The following is a 19,158-nucleotide window of genomic DNA, read 5'->3' as shown; positions in this document are numbered from 1 at the left end:
TCTATGGCTTTGAGGGATGCACCCGTTTCAACACGTAGATGCAGAACCTTCCACCCTGAAACCGCAGCATCCGCAGTGCTGGATTTCCAGTGCACATGGAACATTCTCCAGAGTAGATCACACGTTAGGGCACAACCCAAGTCTCAACAAACTCCAAAAGATGGATATCATCCCACGCATCTTTTCTCAGCACGATGCTACGGAACGCCAAATGAACCCTAAGAGCAACCCTGGAGAGACCACGAATCCATGGAAGTTCAATTACATGCTACCCAACCAGCACTGGGTCAACCCGGAATCCAAAGAGGATGTCCAAAATTACATGGAAGCAAAAGGACACGCCAAGGGTCCCCAACCTTGCAGATACAGCGCCAGGGAATCTAAGAAGACAGGATCCAGCACCACAAGAAAAATCCCCAATACCATCAGCTGACACATAAGGACCTAGCCAAAGCACAACACAGAGCTCCTGAGCAGTCGCTCAGCCTGGGCGAGTTGGAGCTCCTGCTGTTGGGTGCAGGCTTAGCTTCCATCTCGACTCTAAGTCCCAGCCTGGGGGGTGTTCTTTCCTTTCTCCCAGGACCATCCCCACCAGGGCCACTGGGGAATCAACCCTTCAGGGGGTTCTCGGCAGAGAGAAATGGCCCAAAGGGCCCAGGAAACAACCACCCCTTCCCCACTGGTGGATCAAGGTGGCCCATTAGCGCTCCCTCTGTGGAACATTCCACAGTGCTTTTGGGGGGACGACCCTCTCAGGCTCTGATGCCCAGGGTTTCTCGGCAAAGGGCAGATTCCGACTGAGTACCCCTGGGAGGGACCTGACACTCTGCACTTCCAGCATGCTCGCAGCTAATGCCCCGGCCACCTGTCCCCGGAGCACACGGAGAGACAACTTGCCAGCGGACCAGTGGACAAAACGTCCTCTCTTTCACCACCAGGAAGAGATCGATGCGCAACCGTCTGGCAGCCACAAAGAGGTGTTTGATTGTCAGGAAGATCAACAGCCAGGCAGGGCTTGGTCCACCCCCACAGGCCTCTCCTCCTCTTCTCCTCCAGAGTATAGGGAGGCAGGATGGCAGGAAAGACAGTTTGTTCAGTGGAAGCGAAATCCTGAGCTTGAGTCCCTTTCTCCCTAGTAGCCTGGGCACTCCTACGCTGCTTCCACTGTGGCCTCTGTGCAAGGCCATTCGAAACACCAGTGCTGGCTTGCGAAGTTCCGGGATACTGGGCAGAAAGCGATGGAACACAAGAGAGTCCCAGGGAAGTGACAACGGGTTTGGTCATGAAAGCTTGAAGCTGTCAAAGACCATCTCTTGCCCTATGTTCCCTTGGTCAGAAACCTTTCAGCAACCGCTCAGAGGAGAGACAGGCAGGTACAGAGCAGGGATGGGGAACCCTGGGAGCCACTGTGGACCGAACCGTGGGTGTTTTGTTAACATGGGCTTTGATTCATGTGTGACTTTTCAGAAACAGAAAAGAATAAAGGGAATCAGGAAACAGAGGCAATCAAAAACACCGGCTCAAATATAGGGAACATACTGTTGGGAACCAGGTGGGCGGATGGGTGGAAGAGGGGGTGGGGATTAAGAAGACACTTACTGTGCTGAGCACCGAGTCACATACAGAATTCCTGAATCCCTACTCTTCAACTGAAACGACGAAAATACTGTACGTCCATTAGACTGTATTTTCAAAATTGTCTTTGAAAGGTGGGTATTAGGAGACCAAAATGAGATTACGCTCTGAGAGTTTCCCAATCAGGTCTCCTCAGGCTGTACGTGAATGCACCTTAAAGATCAGTGAAAGAGCCCAAAGACAAAAGTGACATCTGTTGATATGGAAAGGCCAGTGCCCACCTCTGTGATCACAGAAAACACACACCTTCCTATGATATTGGCTGTCGTAAAAGCATTTCACCGACGTCCCCTTGGAGCTACGCTCCTCTGGTATTTCCATTCTCCTTGGTTGTGTGTCCTCATGGAGTAGTTGAAGGGAATATTGCTACCCCGTGTTTGGTGGACTAAACCAAAGCTGGCTATTTCTAGCCCCTGGAAGACTGAGCTAAAGGGCCTTCTGGAAAACATTGCACAACTGGATCTCTCATCGTCTTCCAGAGAAGGAAAGGGAGGCCCCAAAGGGCACCAGTGGAACAGGAACACAGAGGAGGTTCTCCTGACACCAGCATCAGGATCCCAACTCCCTGAGCAAGAATGAAGAACCCCCGTCCCCCCACACACAATGGACACATATCACTGGAATGGGTCAGTTCCCAGGAAAAGCGAAATGCGGCCAAACATGGAAAGGTACACAATAACCTCACTGAAAGAAAGCCCACTGGGATCCCCTGCCCTGGGTCTTAAGTTCCACCTATGCATGAAGCCATTTGATAATCACAGGGGAAGGGAGGGAAAACTGAATGGGAAGCCACCAGAGAGGGAGAAAAACGATGCGAGGCTCTTCTCTAAGAAACAAGCAGAGGAGCCTAACAAATAGCAGGGAGCACATGGGGAGTTAGAGAGGAGAAGGGAGTTAGGGAAAACTGGAAGGGGAGGTGAACCTTGAGAGACTATAGACTCTGGAAAACAATCTGAGGGTTTTGAAGGGGCGGGGGCGTGGGAGGTCGGGGTACCAGGTGGTGGGTATTATAGAGGGCACGGATTGCACGGAGCACTGGGGGTGGTGCAAAAATAATGAATACTGTTATCCTGAAAATAAAGAAAAATTAAATTAAAAAAAAAAGCAAAGAAACAAGCAGAGGGTTGCTGGAGGGGAGGTGGGTGCGGGTATGGGACAATTCGGGCAGGAGCATAAAGGAGGGCATGCGATGGGATGAGCACTGGGGGTGAAACGCAACTGATGAACAGCTGGGCACTACTACCTCGGAAGCTGATGAGGAACTGTACGGTGGCTTACTGACTTTCCACAACAACAACAAAATACAATCCAAGGTTCTGTGTTTCCTTGATTTTCAAAGTGGAAAATACGGGATGATTTCTTTTCTTCCCTCAAGCAAGGAAATGACATAGCCTATTCACGAAAAGGCAATGCTCAGGACATTCTACCCCTTTCAGCCCTAAAGAAGTTTTTCAAACAGGCTTTCACCAGTTGCAGTCCTCATGCCCTTCTAGTCATTTCGGAGCACTCTTGACAGGGGGCAAACCCTTTTTTTCTTCAAGGTGACTCACCCCAAGCAGGTAATATCCCTATGTGCCACAGGAGTGACTACAGGTGCGCCCCCCCCCAACCTTTCCAAGGGCCTCACTACAAGTTTTCCAGAAAGGTGGCATGAATAGTACTGGCTGGAAGGTGGATGCTGCATGACATCCATCCCTTTGTTCACTTGAGGGATGACTAGGGGCAAAGTCTCCATCTCAGTCGTGGACGTGCCAGAGCTCTCCAGCTCCCCTTCAGACACGGCCCTGCCCTCTCTCCCATAGAAGAACCTGCAGAACTACGTGACCATGAACTGGGAACACACAACAAGGGTACAAAGGTCTTACCTGAATTCAGCTCAGCATGGCAATGACAGACTGGTCCCTCTTGGAGGTTGTTCCCAGTGTCCTTGAGGCATTCGAACCCCTTCTTGGCGGCTGACTCCAGACAGTGGCTCACCTGTCACAGTGGCTCATGATAGAGGGATGAGAAGTTCCTCGGAGACAGGTGTCACCACACCACTATCATCACCCTTTGTCGTGGAATAAATCTATGTCCCTCGTCGGATTAAGAAACCCTTCAAACAGGACTGGAGCAGGTGGCAATAAAAGGCTCCCTTTGAAGAAGGGCTGAGCTTGGGGACATGTCCAGTCCTATGTCTCACTGCTGCCATCACCACACACAGTGGTGCCCCAAATGGGCAGGGTACCATTTCCAGTACACGGCTCCTGCTCGCCCAAGGTACCTATTCCTATCATCGCGCCATCGCATCTGGTCAGGACCCCAGCATTAGGCCTGTGCGTCTCCAGTTCCTGCTGCTGCCTGCCTCCACCAGCGATCCTGTTTCCTCTCTGAATTCCGAGCGCCGCAGCATCCATCTTCCTCACCTTCACAAAACAGGATTGTGCAATGATTTCATGGATACGACCTGCAAGGCACAGGATGGAAAAGAAAAGGAAACTCACACCCTGGACATTCAGGATACTTAAAATCTTTGTGACTTGAATGACGTTATCAACCAAGGGAAAGCACAGTCCAGAAGTCGGGAAAGCATGTTTGCAAACCATGGATCTGGCAGGTTCTCAATATCCACAATATCTAGAGATCCCAGGAACTCAACAACATCAACAACAAGAGAAAAACAAGTCAAATGTGATGTGTGAATGTACACATGGGCAAGAGACATAACCTCAAAGCTATACGCAAGGAAGGAAATTGCAAGCAATGAGATACCTTTATGAATCCATGAGGTTGGCTCCCCATGGAAAAAGAAAAACAAAACAAAACACAACAAAGCAAAACAAAACAAAACAAAACACTCGGGAGAAAGGAAAAGACCAAGCCATGGCAAAGATAAAGAGAATTAGGAACCTTGCTGATTGGGTGTGGTAGGAATGTTTAAGGGCATGCTTGTGAAATCAGTATGACAGCTCTTCACAAAAATCAACTTGAGTGGGACACCTGGGTGGCTCAGTCTGTTGAGGTCTCAGGATCCTGGGATGGAGTCCCACATCGGGCTTCTTGCTCAGCCGGGAGCCTGCTTCTCCCCTGCCTGCTCTGCCTGCCACTTCTCCTGCTTCTGCATGCCTCTTTCTCACGCTGACAAATGAATAAATAAACCGTTTTTAAAAAATCAACTTTCGCACTACCATGTGTTTTAGTACTTGCCCTTCTGTGCTAGGTACCCACATTCATGAACAGGATAGTATGGTCCTGGAGACTTATCTGAGCACACCTTCTCATGGCAGCATGGTTCCTAAAAGCTAACCCATGAACGCAATCCAAGTATCTGTCCAGGGAGGAACAGATGTTGTATATACAGACGTTGGGATAGTATTCATTCGCTAAAGAGGACAAAAACATTGACATGCGCCACCCCGTGGGCGAACGTTGAGGAGGGTGTGCTAAGTGAGAGGAGTATGCATGAAGATAACCAACTTGGACTCCACTCTTAGGACCTACCTAGAGTGGACTCCGAAGGACAGAAAGTAGAATGGTGTTTGCCAAGGGCTGGAAGGAGGCGCTCGCGGGAAGAGTCTGACGCATGCTAAAGAGCTTTAGATGGACAAGATGCCAAGGAGATGGGAAGGTGGGTTCCAGGGAGCTTGGGACAAAGACATTAATGCTTTTTAAGACATTTAGAATGTACTCCGTGAACTTCATGGACTTCACGACCTAAAAATAAATTGCACTGAAAAGCTGCAAAGATGGAGAAATGAACACAGGACCATTTCATCTGGCCCTTTATACCCTTTCCAGGTAGGTCCTCTCTCAGCCATTCGACTTCTGCCATTTTCCTTGAGACAACATGGAGCCAACAAAATGTCCTTCTGTGCCTACTTCGAGGTTGAAAGACAGAATTGCCCCACCCGGGACAACTTTATGTGAGAAGGTATTTTTCAGAGTTAATTTCTTGAGACCTGTTATTCCTTGATCATGTTTTCAAACAGAACCCAAACTGAACATTCTCCTTCGTCTGCTTGATTTTTCCTTCCCTGATTTTTTCCCCCCACTCAGAACCCATTGTTGATGCAAGGGCTTGGGTGTTCCTATGCCTGTCGTCATCTACTGACTTTAGCTTCTGCTGTTTCCAGTTTTGCTTACGTGTCATTCCTTTACCAAGTCAACTTTCCCGAGGCTCATTATGAATAGTAAAATATTTTCGGCCCCAGTTGGATTGAAAGAACTGACATCGAGCACTGTGCACGTCTCAGCTACACAACACAATGACTTCATGTTCCTAGGCCCTAAAAGGATGACCAGAATAAGCGGTGTTCACAAGGATTCCTGACCATGGGGGTGGGCGCAGGGAGTTCTTGGCCATATTCCTTGGCTGTCTAGGAGTATGTTCCCAGGCGTGGAACTCTGGGATCCTACGGTAGATTGTTGGTTGGGAGCATAGGAGCTAACAAATGCCGGTGAGGACAGGGAGAACAGGGAACCCTTGGACACCATCCGTGGGAATGCACACTGGCACAAGTCACTGTGCAACACAGTATGGAGGGTCCCACAGTCTAGAGATGGACCAACGCACCAAACAGTGCCATGCGAAAGAAAAGAGCAAGCGTTCCGTGAGACAAACGAAGAATACTCTGAAAGAGGGCTGCAGAGTCATTGGAGAGAAAGGCCCGAAAGGCCTCACTGAGGGGGACAGCGCTGAGGACAGCTAGTCCCACACAAGTCTGGCTGCCCTGTGTCATGAAGAGGGAAGGCACCTCTGCCTTAGAGCCTCACTACCAGAAGCTGGGTTGGCCAGAGGACATGAAAGAGGCATCCAGTGTGGCTGGAGAGCAACTGGGAGCAGAGCAGAGGGTGGTGAGGAAGGCAGGGACAGGGCCTCAGGCCTGGGAGACAGGTAGCGATCTCTTGTCCCTCTGCAACGGCATTGCCCCAATACCCTGCATCTTCAAATGCATGGACTGAATGCCCCACAGTTGTTGCAGAAGAGGAATGGAGGCACAATTCCGCATGCTTCCTCCACATCACCATACTTGTGAGCCTGTGGTTGTAACTGAGGCTGGACTAGCAGAGGATTTTCCCCAACTTAGCACCCATCATTCGGGGAGCCATTCAACTCAGAATCTGAGTTTCTGGGCGCATGTTGGCCTTGCCACTGCCTCCGATCCTGGCACTGTGAGCCTCGATAGATGGCAGCGCCAACCATCTGGGCATGTTTTTCGCTTCAGATTCCGAGAAGAAAAGGGGAACAAGGGAGAAGTGGACCATGAGCAAAGAAACTAGGAAGTGCGAAACTCCTTGCCTGACATCTAGAGAAACACGAGGCATGCTATTTCATCACGTTGAGTAAGTACATCGCGTGGCTCAGAAGCCACTCGCTAACCACCCAGAGCTTGCAGAGTGATGCCTCCACCACAGGTCAGGATCCCTGGGAGCCACTGTGAAGGCTGCTCCCCTCATATACCAGAACGAGGGAAAGAGGTCTCCTTCTAAAGCTATGTGGGAAACAACTGAACCGTTTCACTACCGAGGATGACAAAGTCTGCATCTTCGTGCATTTCCACCCCATCATGGTGCCCCATTATAATGACGCCAAGAGGGAAAGGGACGGTTCCAAAACGACACAAAGCCGGGACCCAGGCCTCCTCGCAGCGTTCCTCCAGGCCACGTCCCACCCCTTCCTGCAATTCATCTGGCCTTCTATGTGTGCCTCTGATTTCCCGTGACACCGTCGCACACATACCACAAATACGGTCTACATACACCCTAAGATGTCCCAAGGAACTAGATTCTCCCTGGTCCCCACTATGCAGGTTGGGAATGTGGGCACTAGGGGAGACACACAATGACTGAGGACACAGGAGTGGGAAAGGACAGAGAACAAACGTCTGACTTCAGCTCTGTCTCCTGAAAGGGAGGACCTGAGTGCCAATTCCAGAGCATGGTGCCTCTGGCACTTTTGGCTCATTGTGTACAGTCCCGGGGAAGAGAGGTCAAGAGCCAAGTGAAGGGGCTGCAGAGAGGGGGTGACTTTAGGAAGGGCCCCAGGTATTAGAATCCTGAAAGCGTGACCTCATATTCTTCATGATAGGCCCCAACTGAACTTAGAACTCTGGCAACCAGGCACCCACTTTCAAAGGGCAACCTGCTCTCCAGCACACTTGAGTGGAGACCTTCGACAGAACACCATGTTCAGTTGTTGTCTTCCTACTTCCAGGGGTGCTGGGCCCACAGGAGCCCAGAGCCAGAGACATGACTGCAGTTGCAGACAGTGCTTCAGCCCTCTTTTCCGAAGCTTCTGGTCATGGGGCCGGAGACACCAACAGGTAACACAAGGCAGCTCGGGGCAGCCCACTGGAGAGTGGGCAACAACTGTGGTCCCACCTCAGCGGGCACACACCACTGTCCCTTACTGTGTGGGAGCGCATCTCTCTCTCTCTCTCTCTCTCTCTCTCTCTCTCTCCCTGTTTGTGTGTGTGTGTGTGTGTGTGTGTGTGTGTGTGTGTGTGTGTTTGTAGAAGTGGGGACAGGGGATGAGGGATATGCCCTTCCTGGGCAGAAGCAAGCTGCCTGGTGTTGGAGGCTGGACCCATCTGTCATGTTCATACCCCAGGTCATAGCAGGCTGGATGAAAAGGGGAGGGTGACACAATGATAAGGCTCATGGTAGTCATGAGCCTTAGAGTGTCCTCTGGCTACGTCCTTGCTCAATGTCTTTTCAGCCATCCCTCTTAGCCTGAACTGGAGAACACGATGTCTAGTGGGGGTGTCCCCTGGTGGCAATGTTCCGGGAGGCTGCTAATGGCTCTTGGCCCTGTGTCTATGGGGCACTGCCTTTTCAGAGCTGCACCCCAGAGACTGTGAATGAGCTGGCTGGGGACTTCAATGACTCCAACTCGCTGGACAAGGGTCAGGTGTCCCAGGCCACCCAGGATCAGTGCTGCTCTGAGGTGAGAATAGGAAGAAGCTCCTCCACACCCAGGGCCCCCATGCAACGATGGGGACAAACCTGGGGCCTTCCCAGAGTGTTTCCACTTGACTATTCCACCGGCCCCACCCCAGAGTAACCCACACCTCCGCACATATGCCACACCTATGGGTAAGTAAGGGAGGAAGACACTCTTCACCTACGTGGGACTGGTAGAGAATAGAGTGAATGCTTTCCGTGGCATGGGGGGAAGTTGTTTTGATTTCTTTCCTCTGGCCTTGTGTTGCTTTTCACAAAGCCATGAGTATCTTGGCCTTTTCCCACGGGTTTTACGATTTTCCCTACTCATGCCAGCTAACAAGTGGAGAACCCAGCTGGGTTCTGGAGAACTGGCCCACGCCCTTCTAAATCCTCATACCAGATAGGGTGATTGAACCTACAAAAGGGCCGGTGGGATCAAGCCATTCTACAGGTCTTTCTGGAATGTATCAACTCTCAGAACACATCGAATCCTAGGAGGTCCACCAGCTCACAGGCTCTTTCCCTCTAGGTCCTCACAGTCCCCCTTTCTAAAGGACGTGGTCTGCTACAGTGACTCGGTCTAGCATTGCTGCTGGAACTTGACGTGACTCAAACTGCTTGCCATTCCAGCAATGCTGCAAGGAAAGGGCACCTCAAGGGTCCTCACAGATGATTTGGGTCACTCCATCTGCCAGACCGTAGACCCAAAGATTGGGTGGAAGGCCTCCGATGCCTCCTGGCCCAGGTAGCTGGCTCTGGCATGAGCTGCTGCAAGGCTTCAGCTACTCCATCTCCCTTGACAAGCAGCAGGGACCTCAGGCCACCAACAACATCCAGTCCTGGTCTGGGGTGAGAACGGGCCCAGGTTCATGGCCAGTCTCAGGACCCAGAGATGACCGGGGCCAGCCCACAGCCCAGACTAGACACAACTGGCTGCCCTGGGGCCTGCCAAGGAAGGTGGTTTCCCCCTGAACCTTTCTGCCCCTGACAGCAACAGGCCAAACCGCATCAGCATAGGCGAAATGCCATGTAGCCCATGCTTTGGACAGATCTCAGACCCAACGCGGATGACCTTGAGCAGGCTTGGAGATTCTCAACCTCTCTTTTCTCCTCTCAACAGTAGGGCTCCTTCCTCATGACTCCATGGCATACACATACAGATCTTCATACGGGCTAGGAAGAGACAGACAGGCTATTGCTGTCCAGCGAACCACACATGTTGAAGTCACCAGTACATTTAAGCCTAGATGGGTCCTTTGGAGGTTGGTTTTAGGTTTTCAGCCAAGAACCTTTTTTCTGGGTGGGCACACAAGTCCCTCGTCGTCTTGCCCAAGTTCCCAAAGGGATGGGAGGATGCAGTCTGAGCTCCAGACCCTGCTCTTCCTGGGGCTTCACGGCGTTGAAGCTGACTATGTTGCTCCCCACCCCGCCCCCTTGTCTGCCTGCTGGAAAAGGCATCATCCCTGTCCCCGGACGAGGCCTGCACGATGCTGGAGCTCAAACAAGGCACAGTGCAGAGATGGAGACATTCCCTGCTGCTATCCTTCCCGGATAGAAGCCTCTCAATCGTCACCACCATGTTCTCCATCTATCAGATGTTCCCGTCAGCCCGGCAGGTCCGGGATCACCAGTTCCCTCGGTGAGTGCCCACCTCATAGCCAGCACAAGGGGGAGCCTTCCGTCTACTAGTTGTAGGACTTGGGAATGTCACTGCACCTCTCTGACTTTCCCTCTCCTGTCCGGAAAAGTGGAGGTGCTAAGAGGATGAACCTCGTAGGGCGACTGCAGGGAGTCATGGGAGGAAACATGGCACGCGCCTCTCTGGGGCCCGGCTCTGCAGAAAGGGCTGCTGGACATGCTGGGCGTCTTCGCGCTGAACATTTCCCTCTCCAGGGAAGACGCGTTCAGGCTCAACCCTCACAGGCCTGTGGTCCTTCTGGGTCTAGAGAAAGGAAACGGAAAGCTGGCAGCTTTCCTATTGGCAAAGGACCTCTGAGATGCCATCTAGCTGGTCCTGACTGTGGTCCTTTATGTGCCCAGGTCGAGGGGACACTGGGAGCAGGCAGAGCAGCCCAAGGGCCACTCAGGATTTGCAAAGTCCTGTTTGGGATGATTTCATTCAATCATGGCTCTTAAGCACCTAGGAATGCAGGCTCTCTCTAGTCACCAAGAGCAGTGAATGGGTAACGTAGAGACAATGTCTGGGTCTCCATTCTCGTCCCAGGGTCACATAGGCACTCTCCACATCCTAAGCACGCATGTCTAGCGTTCATCAGATGGGGCATCTCTGTGACCTACTCTAGGGATGAATGGATCCACCTCTCTTGGGACCACGAGGATGCACTCTACGATCAAGGAAGAACAGGATAGGTCTTTGGGTGCCAGAGGAGGTCCTGCTGCCTCCACAGAGCAGGGTGGGAGGCGACAGGGGATGTTGCTGGCGAGGGATGTTCAGAACCATGGATCTCCCAGGACTCTCGATTTCCATGGGAGAGCTTAGTGGGGCAGCTTCCTCTGAAGAGGCCAAAGAGTCCGAGAGAGGTGTGGACGGGATGCCAAGCACTCTGGGAAGCAGAGCCCATTGTGGGCTGAGTTGGTGCCTACAACAGCCATCCCTTGGATGGTCCATTCTTGCTCCGCCTGCCCCTATCCATATCCACCTCCGCTGACCACCACAAGTGGGGCCAAGGACAGAAAGGGTGGGGACCGGACCACTCACCCGTCGGCCTCCAACCAAAGCCCAGACACTGGTCTGCAGGGAGGATGCATGACTGAGGGGCCAAAGGACAGACCTATGGGAGGTCCCTCCCTCATCCCACGTGGTCAGCAGTCAGCAAGGACAGCTCCAGAGGGGTTGCAAGTGGGCTGGCGCCATTCTGTGGGGCCCACACCGAAAGGATGGTGCTGTGGGAGTAGCGTGGAAAAGGAAGGGAAGGCCAGGTCTCTGACTCTGCCCCACATTTGACTTTCCCCAGCACTCTGTGTCCCATCTTGGGAACCTGGCCTGAGCAGACACGGCAGGATATCGGGCAGTCCCTGCACACTGCCCATGTGGAGGTCAAGGGGGCCTATGTGCACGTCACGTGGCATGACCGGGACCTAAACACCCATGCCCCCGTTCCGCTGAGGCAGCGGGAACTTCTGCAGCTCACAGAGGCTGAGGCGGAGGGTAAGGGGCATTGCAAGCTGGGAAGGCCATCTGGGATGGGGCTCATGGGCTGGGTATTCCTTGAAAGGCCATGGGATCCGTCCTGTTCAGGGAAAGGCACATGGAGTGTCAGTGATGTGGCTGAATCGTTCCCCTTACTCCCACCCCCGTGTCCGCTATGCGACGCGTTCCAGCAGCTGAGCCGGCCAAAGAGCCTCCCATGGAGCGAGAGGCAACCCTGGCTCTGCATCAGCCATCACCTTCAGGGTCCGAGCCAGCCTCCCCTCCACCGGCTGCTCCAGAACTGGAACAGGGGCTCCTAGGTTACGGATGGTCGCCGGGTCCTGAGGCACAGACGGCTGGGCCATCGGCTTGCCTGGGAGTTTGCACGCCAGCTGTCGCAGGTGCCACTGAGCCCACTCCAGCCGCAGAGGCATCCTGCCAACCCAAGAAGCGGCTCAAAGAGAAGGAGCCTGACCTCCTGGACTTCCCTCCCAAGCTGGTGGCAGAGCAGCTCACCTACATGGATGCGGTGAGCAGCTGGGCCCCCAGGGTAGGAGGGCAGGGCCGGCTTTTCTTCTGCTCTCCGCTGCCCTATACCGGCTTTTCCCTGATGTGGACTCCTAGGATATAGGGCCAGATCTCAGCTGCAGCCCTAACCGACCGGGGAAACCCATCAGGGTTTTTAGACCTGAGCTTTCACTGTCCAGCTGCGGACTGTGGAGACAGGCACTGAGAAGGACTGAGGCAGAGGTACCACGCAGATGCAATGACTCAGAAGCGAGAGCCCGTAAATGGGAAGGCTCTGGTCCCCCGCGGGGAGGAGGGCAGCTCCCTGTGTGCAATCCCGTCCATGGGTCGCCCACCCATCTGCCTGGGAGCCTGAGCACCATCAACCTGGCTTAGGCATCTGATGCGTCCTGAAGGACAGGCTAGACACGGAAAGCCATGCTTTCAGCCACCAGGTGACAATGGGCACCTGTAAGGAGACAGGGACCGCAGGGATGAGCATTTGGAGGAGGAGATGCCCCCTTGGGAGCACCACCTGGTGCGGCCCCCTGGACATGGAATGATCAGGGTGCACACGCCTCCCTCCCTTCCCTTGCCTCTCTTGGCTCCTGGGGCGTCCCGCACTGGCTTCCCTCGGAGAAGAAGAGGGGCATGAAATGCAGGCTCTCTAAGCAGGCTCCGGCCACATTCGCAGCCTCCTGAGCTCCAGCTCTGACCTGGGACCCCTCCCGAGGACATGAGTCTTGCATGGGCGAACATGTGTGGGGCTCAACACACCTCCCCCTGTCCCCTAGGAGCTGTTCAAGAAGGTGGTGCCCCATCAGTGCCTGGGCTCCGTCTGGTCCCGGAGGAACAGGCCTGGCAACGAGCACCTGGCACCCACAGTCCGGGCCACCATCGCCCACTTCAATGCTGTGGCCAGCTGCATCGTCACCACGTGCCTTGGCGACCCAAGCATGACAGCCCGGGACAGGGCCGTGGTGGTGGGCCACTGGATCCGGGTGGCCAAGGTATGCTGTGGGAGGCCCAGCTCCCTGAGGCTCGCCTGAGCCTCGGGAACTGCTCTTCTGTCTCGCTCCCTTCTCAGGGCTGAAGGCCCTGCTCTAAGGCCTGTGGTCCCTAGGCTCTTCCTCCCGGGGGCATGGCCCAACGTTGGGACGCTCAGTTCCCACGTGACGCCTCCTTTGCAGTGAGGGAAAATCCTCCCTCTCGCCAGCAGTGTTCCTCTTTAGGGCTGACCTGTGCCCTTCTGCAGCTCCCTGGACATCAGCTTCACCCGTGGGGGAGCCCTAAACCGAGGGGGGCACTAAAGCTCTCGAGCATCTGGGGCTCCTGCTCTCCCACTGACAGCTCCTTCTCCTCCCTCCCCCAGGCCTGTCAGATCCTAGGGAACTACTCCTCCCTGCGTGCCATCCTGGCGGCTCTGCAGAGTGCCTCCATCCACCGCCTGCAGAGGACATGGGACAACGTTTCCAGGTGAGGAGGCTTCTCTGCAGGAGGGGCCAGGATGGAGGCGGGATCTCCCACAGGCCTGTCCTTTGCCCCCCTCAGTCAGCTTGGACCTCCTGGGAGGCAGCAAACCCTGACCAAAGGACCTGGGCCCGGGGCTGCTCCTCTCAGCCTTCCTGGGGAACAGGCCACCAGGCCTCCTGCTTGAGAAATCCAATGTCCTCCATGCCCCACCCTGGCCTCAGCTGAATTCCATATTTCCACGTGGTGACTTGGCAGCCACTGAAGTCTCTGCCCATGGTTCAGCCAGAACCCCACCCAAACCGAGCTGTTCAATTAAGCTGGGAAGGGACGCCCAGGGGGACGCCCAGGAGAACGCCCTCCCATGTCCTACGAAGACCCCAGTGCTCAGAGCAGCCCAGAGCAAACCCTCAGCCAGCCCCGTGGACATGCGGGGCTGCTCCAAGAAAAGGGACTCGCACTCTACCCTGCCACGTTAGGACTCCCCTGAGCCTAACTTCTTTCCCTCTCTTCAGGAAGAGCTTCCGAACATTCCAACAGCTCTGCACAGAAGGCAACCCCCAGGGCAGGGAACTACTCATCAAGGTAGCACGGGAGGTGCAGGGCTCCAAGGACAGGAGAGGGGTGGGAGGAGGCGTGATCCTGTGTGGATGAAGTAGGGAATGGCCTGAAGCATTCCTCGGGGAGCAGAAGCCTTTGGCAGGAATGTGCTGACAGCCTGGGCTGAAGATTCCCCCTGGGGCTGGGACAAGCGGGTGCTGCCCATCCAGACTCCCTAGGCTAGATTTCAGGTCTCTCTGTGTCCATCCATCGAGAAGGTCCACATGGGGGCCCACATGAACGCGGACAGCCCAGAGGACAGGCCCCTGCTCACAGATGGGGTGGGGATGGGTTGTGGGCCACAAAAATGATGATCCTAAGAGGATCCTGAGTGCTCAGGAGACCGCAGGAGGTAGGTGGAGTTCCCCCTTCTGCCCATGGGAAAACAGGCTCAGGGAGGCCAGGCTCCAAGCTCCAGGTCCCCCATGGACTGAATGGGGGAGCTGAGATTGTTCTAGAAGGACTCGTGGCATGCTTCAGGGGAATGGAGCGTCAGTATCAGCAGACGTAGGTCGGACGTCTAGGGTCTGCAGTCCAAGACGGTGGGCGCAAGGGGACTGAGGCTATTCTGCTCTCAAGGATCTTGTCCTTGGCCCTCTAGAAGCGGCCCTCGAACAAACTGGCCAGCCTGGTGAGGCAGCTGCAGAGAGCGCGGAAGGGGCTGCCCAAGAAGGTGAGTGTGCCTGAGGGACAGGGCCTCCAAGGCCAGGGGAGAGGGGCTCCTCCCTGAGGGCTAGAAGCGTCCAGATCAGGACAGGTGGGACCTGCCACTCCAGCTCCACCTCCTGCCTGCCGCCACAGTTGCTCAATGTCTTCTTTCCTGGGGACCAGGAGGAAGGAGTCTAGCAGGCTGGGTAGAGAATGGATTTGGGGCTGGGGAGGGGCCCGGGGCTCCATAGCCAGGGGGTTTTTTGAATTTCAAAAAGCAGGCCCTGGAGGGGATTAGGAGGAGTCTGATGTTCTGGGAGGGTGAGGGGAAAGCGAATCCAGGGGAAGCAACTAAGGGTCCTAGGCCCTTTTCCATGTGGGAAAGTGGGGTGGGCCAGGACGCTGAAGTCTTTTCGGGGAGGGCCCCTGTGGGCACCAGACAGCAGGGACTCATCCCAAACCTACCCCTCATGACACAGGGTGTCGTCCCATACCTTGGCACTTTCCTCTCCGACCTGGTGGTGCTTGATACAGCAATGGAGGACTACCTGGAGGTGGGTGAGCCTGAGGATTGTGGAGGAGGGACCAGAGTCCTGAGGACAGGGAGCAGAGAGTCCCCGGACTGAGCCCTGAGCTCTGAGTCCTTCGGAGACCTCCCTTCCCCACAGCCTCACAGCCGCCCCTAAGAACTGGCATCTCTTGCCCATCTCAGTGCTGAGGGAAGGGAGTCTGCGCCCATCTCAGTGCTGAGGGAAGGGAGTCTGCACCCAGACGGGTGGCCCAAGACTGGGGAAGCACCAGCGCATCCTGAAGGTGAAGCTGCATGCGCTCTGTGTGCATGGGCTGCAGCCTCTCCCTCAGACCTTGCCTGTCGGGGACAGTGAAGTCAGGACCCTGCACATCAGCCACACTTCAGGAGCCCAGCAGATCCTGCCTGCCTGAGGCGTCTGCCGCTCCCTTCAGTCACCACAGAGTGTTGTGCTGCAGGGTGCTGACCGGGAGCCCTTTCACCATCCCCCAGTCTTCCTTCCGCTGGACCCCAGGGCTTGCCCTAACCCCAGTCTCATTGTGTGTGTGGCTTGGCGGCCCACTCCGGGGTCCTGGCCTACGCGCAGCCTCAGAACGGGTGGGTGTAAGGTGCTAGGACTGACCGGGGGCCTCTTTCTGAAGGACAATGGTTGTCTACTTTCCAGGGCAATGAGATCAACCACCGCAAAAAGAATAAGGTGAGCATACGTAGCCCTGGCTGTAGGGAAGGGCAGGCAGACCCTATCAGAGACGCCCCTGGGAAGAACATTGCTTGGCTCCATCCACTCCCCTCCATCTCCCATTTCCTGGGACAGGTTGCTAAGAATGAAGTGCAAGACCCATCGAGTCAGTCAGTAGGGATCCACAAGGGCATCAAGGAGAACTTCCCTTGATGGAGGAGGGGCTAATTCTACTAGCCTCTGAGAACAGTTTGGGACCAGACGAAGTTGCATGCAGGAGGGTGGTCATGTGTGCCAAGACCCAGGACCCGACCCCTGTCCCGCTGCTCGGCCCTCACCTGGCCCTGTAGCTTCCCCACCCAGGCTCAGGGTGCATCCTGTGCCTCTGTCCCGGCCCAGGAATACCGAGTCCTCACGGACATCATGCTGCTCCAGGCGGCGGCAGAGAATTACTGCCTAGAGCCCCAGCATCCATTCACGGCCTGGTTCTGGGCTGTGGAGCGGCTCAGCGAGGAGGACAGGTGAGGCCCACTCAGGAGCTGGGTCAGGCGACGTCGGGGTGGACTCTTTCTGCTGGCCCCGCCTGGGATCCTCCTTCTAGGGCTCCCTGGGCAGCCAGACACCAGCTGTGGGAAAACCCTGGGAGGGACTCCTGAATGCCAGCTGCTGCTCAACTCACAGGTGTCCCTCTGTCCTTAGCTACAACCTGTCATGCCAGCTGGAGCCGCGGTCCTAGCTGGCCAGCAGAACACAAGCACCAGGACCACTGGCTACAGCCACCATCAGACCTGAACCCGTGCACACTGGCTGAGCCAAGGATTGCCCCTCGGCCCCTGGGCTACTTGTGGTGCACGAGCCCCATCCGCTGCTCAACACCCCTTCCTCTCCCATACAGAATTACTTGTTCTGGAAGGGGCAATATTGAATATAATTAAAGGGTTGTTATTTAACCACAACCACCACCACCACAACAACAAAAAGGAATGAGAACCCTTGGGATTAAAGTTTTCTTACCCAAATAATAATAGTAGTAGTAGTAGTAATAATAATAATAATAATAATAATAATAATAATAATAAAGGTTTTTATATTCTCCTCTACCTGCCCACGTGTGCGTTTGGTTCTTTTATTTCCTACGGTAATGTACAACGTGTACAGACTCTCTTCTTCATTCCTGAACCCAGAAATCTTACAGAGTCAGCAGCTATTCAATGGGGCAGAAAGGAGAGGAGCCAGCCCTCCTCACTTCTGGTGGCACTACTCATTACTGGTGGCACCTCCCAATGCCGTTTCCTCAGAGGACAGGTTCATTTCTGTGTCAGGCATCTGGGCAAACAGCAGACACAGCCCTCAGGACCCCTGAGATGGAGACGTTGCAGGTCCTTCCCCAGGAAGGCAACAAACCCTGACCAGGCGAGTCCTGGAGAGTTCCTTCCCCTCCCCAGAACTATGTGCTGCCCAGGAGAGGGGCTGCTACTCTACCCTCTAAAGCAAGGAGGACGATGTCTTGCTTCCTTGGGGATATGCTACGTGTGCGTGTGTTTGTGCGGGTTTGGACCCAGTATTTGGGACTGACGGTTGTCGAGTTCAGTCTCCTGAATTGCATCAGCACGATGTAGGGAAAACACATGCAAAGAGATTCAACCCTGCCTGTGGAAGCTCCAAAATCTGAGGAAGATATTTTGTAAATGGAAGAAGGGCAGGCAGGACGTCCCGTCCTCAGTTTCCCTAGAGGCTCTCCAGGTTCACCCTTTACCAAGACTGGAATCCCCCTGGGATCCTTATCCAGGATCTCTGGATTCCTTTTCCCTGCTTCTTTTGGGTGAGGCTGGAGAAAAACGAAAGAAACTGGGAGGTGTCTCTGGCTCTATTCACGTCTATGCTGACCTAGGAGCTAGGATGTCCAGCCATCCTGCATTTCCTTACGCAGTTCTTGGCAAGGCCGTGGGGCCCTTCAGGCCCCTGACCCTCTTGGTCAGGTCCATGGTAGCCACTGCTCCCTGGCTGGGGCCTGATGGAGCAGAGATTGGTTCTCCCTTGCCAGGATAAAGGTTCAGATCCTTGACCAGAGAAACCCCACACTCTCCTGGCTGGCCAAGGGCACTGTCAGGTCCAGGTGGTTCTGAAGTCCCTGGTCTCCATCATCCACCAGGTGACACACCCATGTTCCACTCACTTGTCTGAAATGGGGAACTCGCCTGACGCGGTAGACCAACACACACATGGAATGTGAGCAGGGGAGAAGCGTCTATCATGCAAATGGATGCGAAACGAAGCAAGGGTAGGAATCCTTCTCTCCAGACACAACAGACTCTGAACCAAAGGGGGGAGGTACGAAGCCACAGAGAAGGACACTACTTCCTCGCAAGGGAGGCCATGTAATAGGAGAGAACATCTCGAAATATGTAGACACGCACCATGGGAGCACCCAAAGGCATCCAACAGTGCATAACAAACATAAAGTCACCTTTGACAGCCGTACCATGCAGTGGGGGACTCTAACACCCCACATCAGTTAATGGACACAGGATCCAAACTGACAATCAACAGGGAATCTATGGCTTTGAGGGATGCACCCGTTTCAACACGTAGATGCAGAACCTTCCACCCTGAAACCGCAGCATCCGCAGTGCTGGATTTCCAGTGCACATGGAACATTCTCCAGAGTAGATCACACGTTAGGGCACAACCCAAGTCTCAACAAACTCCAAAAGATGGATATCATCCCACGCATCTTTTCTCAGCACGATGCTACGGAACGCCAAATGAACCCTAAGAGCAACCCTGGAGAGACCACGAATCCATGGAAGTTCAATTACATGCTACCCAACCAGCACTGGGTCAACCCGGAATCCAAAGAGGATGTCCAAAATTACATGGAAGCAAAAGGACACGCCAAGGGTCCCCAACCTTGCAGATACAGCGCCAGGGAATCTAAGAAGACAGGATCCAGCACCACAAGAAAAATCCCCAATACCATCAGCTGACACATAAGGACCTAGCCAAAGCACAACA

At 54.4% G+C, this 19,158-nt stretch overlaps 1 long non-coding RNA gene across 1 annotated transcript in view; it reads right to left on the bottom strand.

Annotated features, from left to right (window-relative positions):
* LOC309857536 overlaps positions 1–19,158 on the bottom strand; it is a 99,029-nt gene that overhangs the window by 38,885 nt on the left and 40,986 nt on the right. The window contains exon 4 of the long non-coding RNA XR_014307761.1: positions 3,501–4,081. This is a non-coding gene — a long non-coding RNA (uncharacterized lncRNA). The remainder of the gene's footprint in view (positions 1–3,500; positions 4,082–19,158) is intronic.

Source organism: Mustela nivalis, assembly GCF_964662115.1.
Source record: "Mustela nivalis genome assembly, contig: HAP1_SCAFFOLD_854, whole genome shotgun sequence".
Taxonomy (NCBI): Eukaryota; Metazoa; Chordata; class Mammalia; order Carnivora; family Mustelidae; genus Mustela; species Mustela nivalis.
Note: the sequence above shows the minus strand (reverse complement) of the source record. Positions and strands in the feature narration are given on the sequence as shown.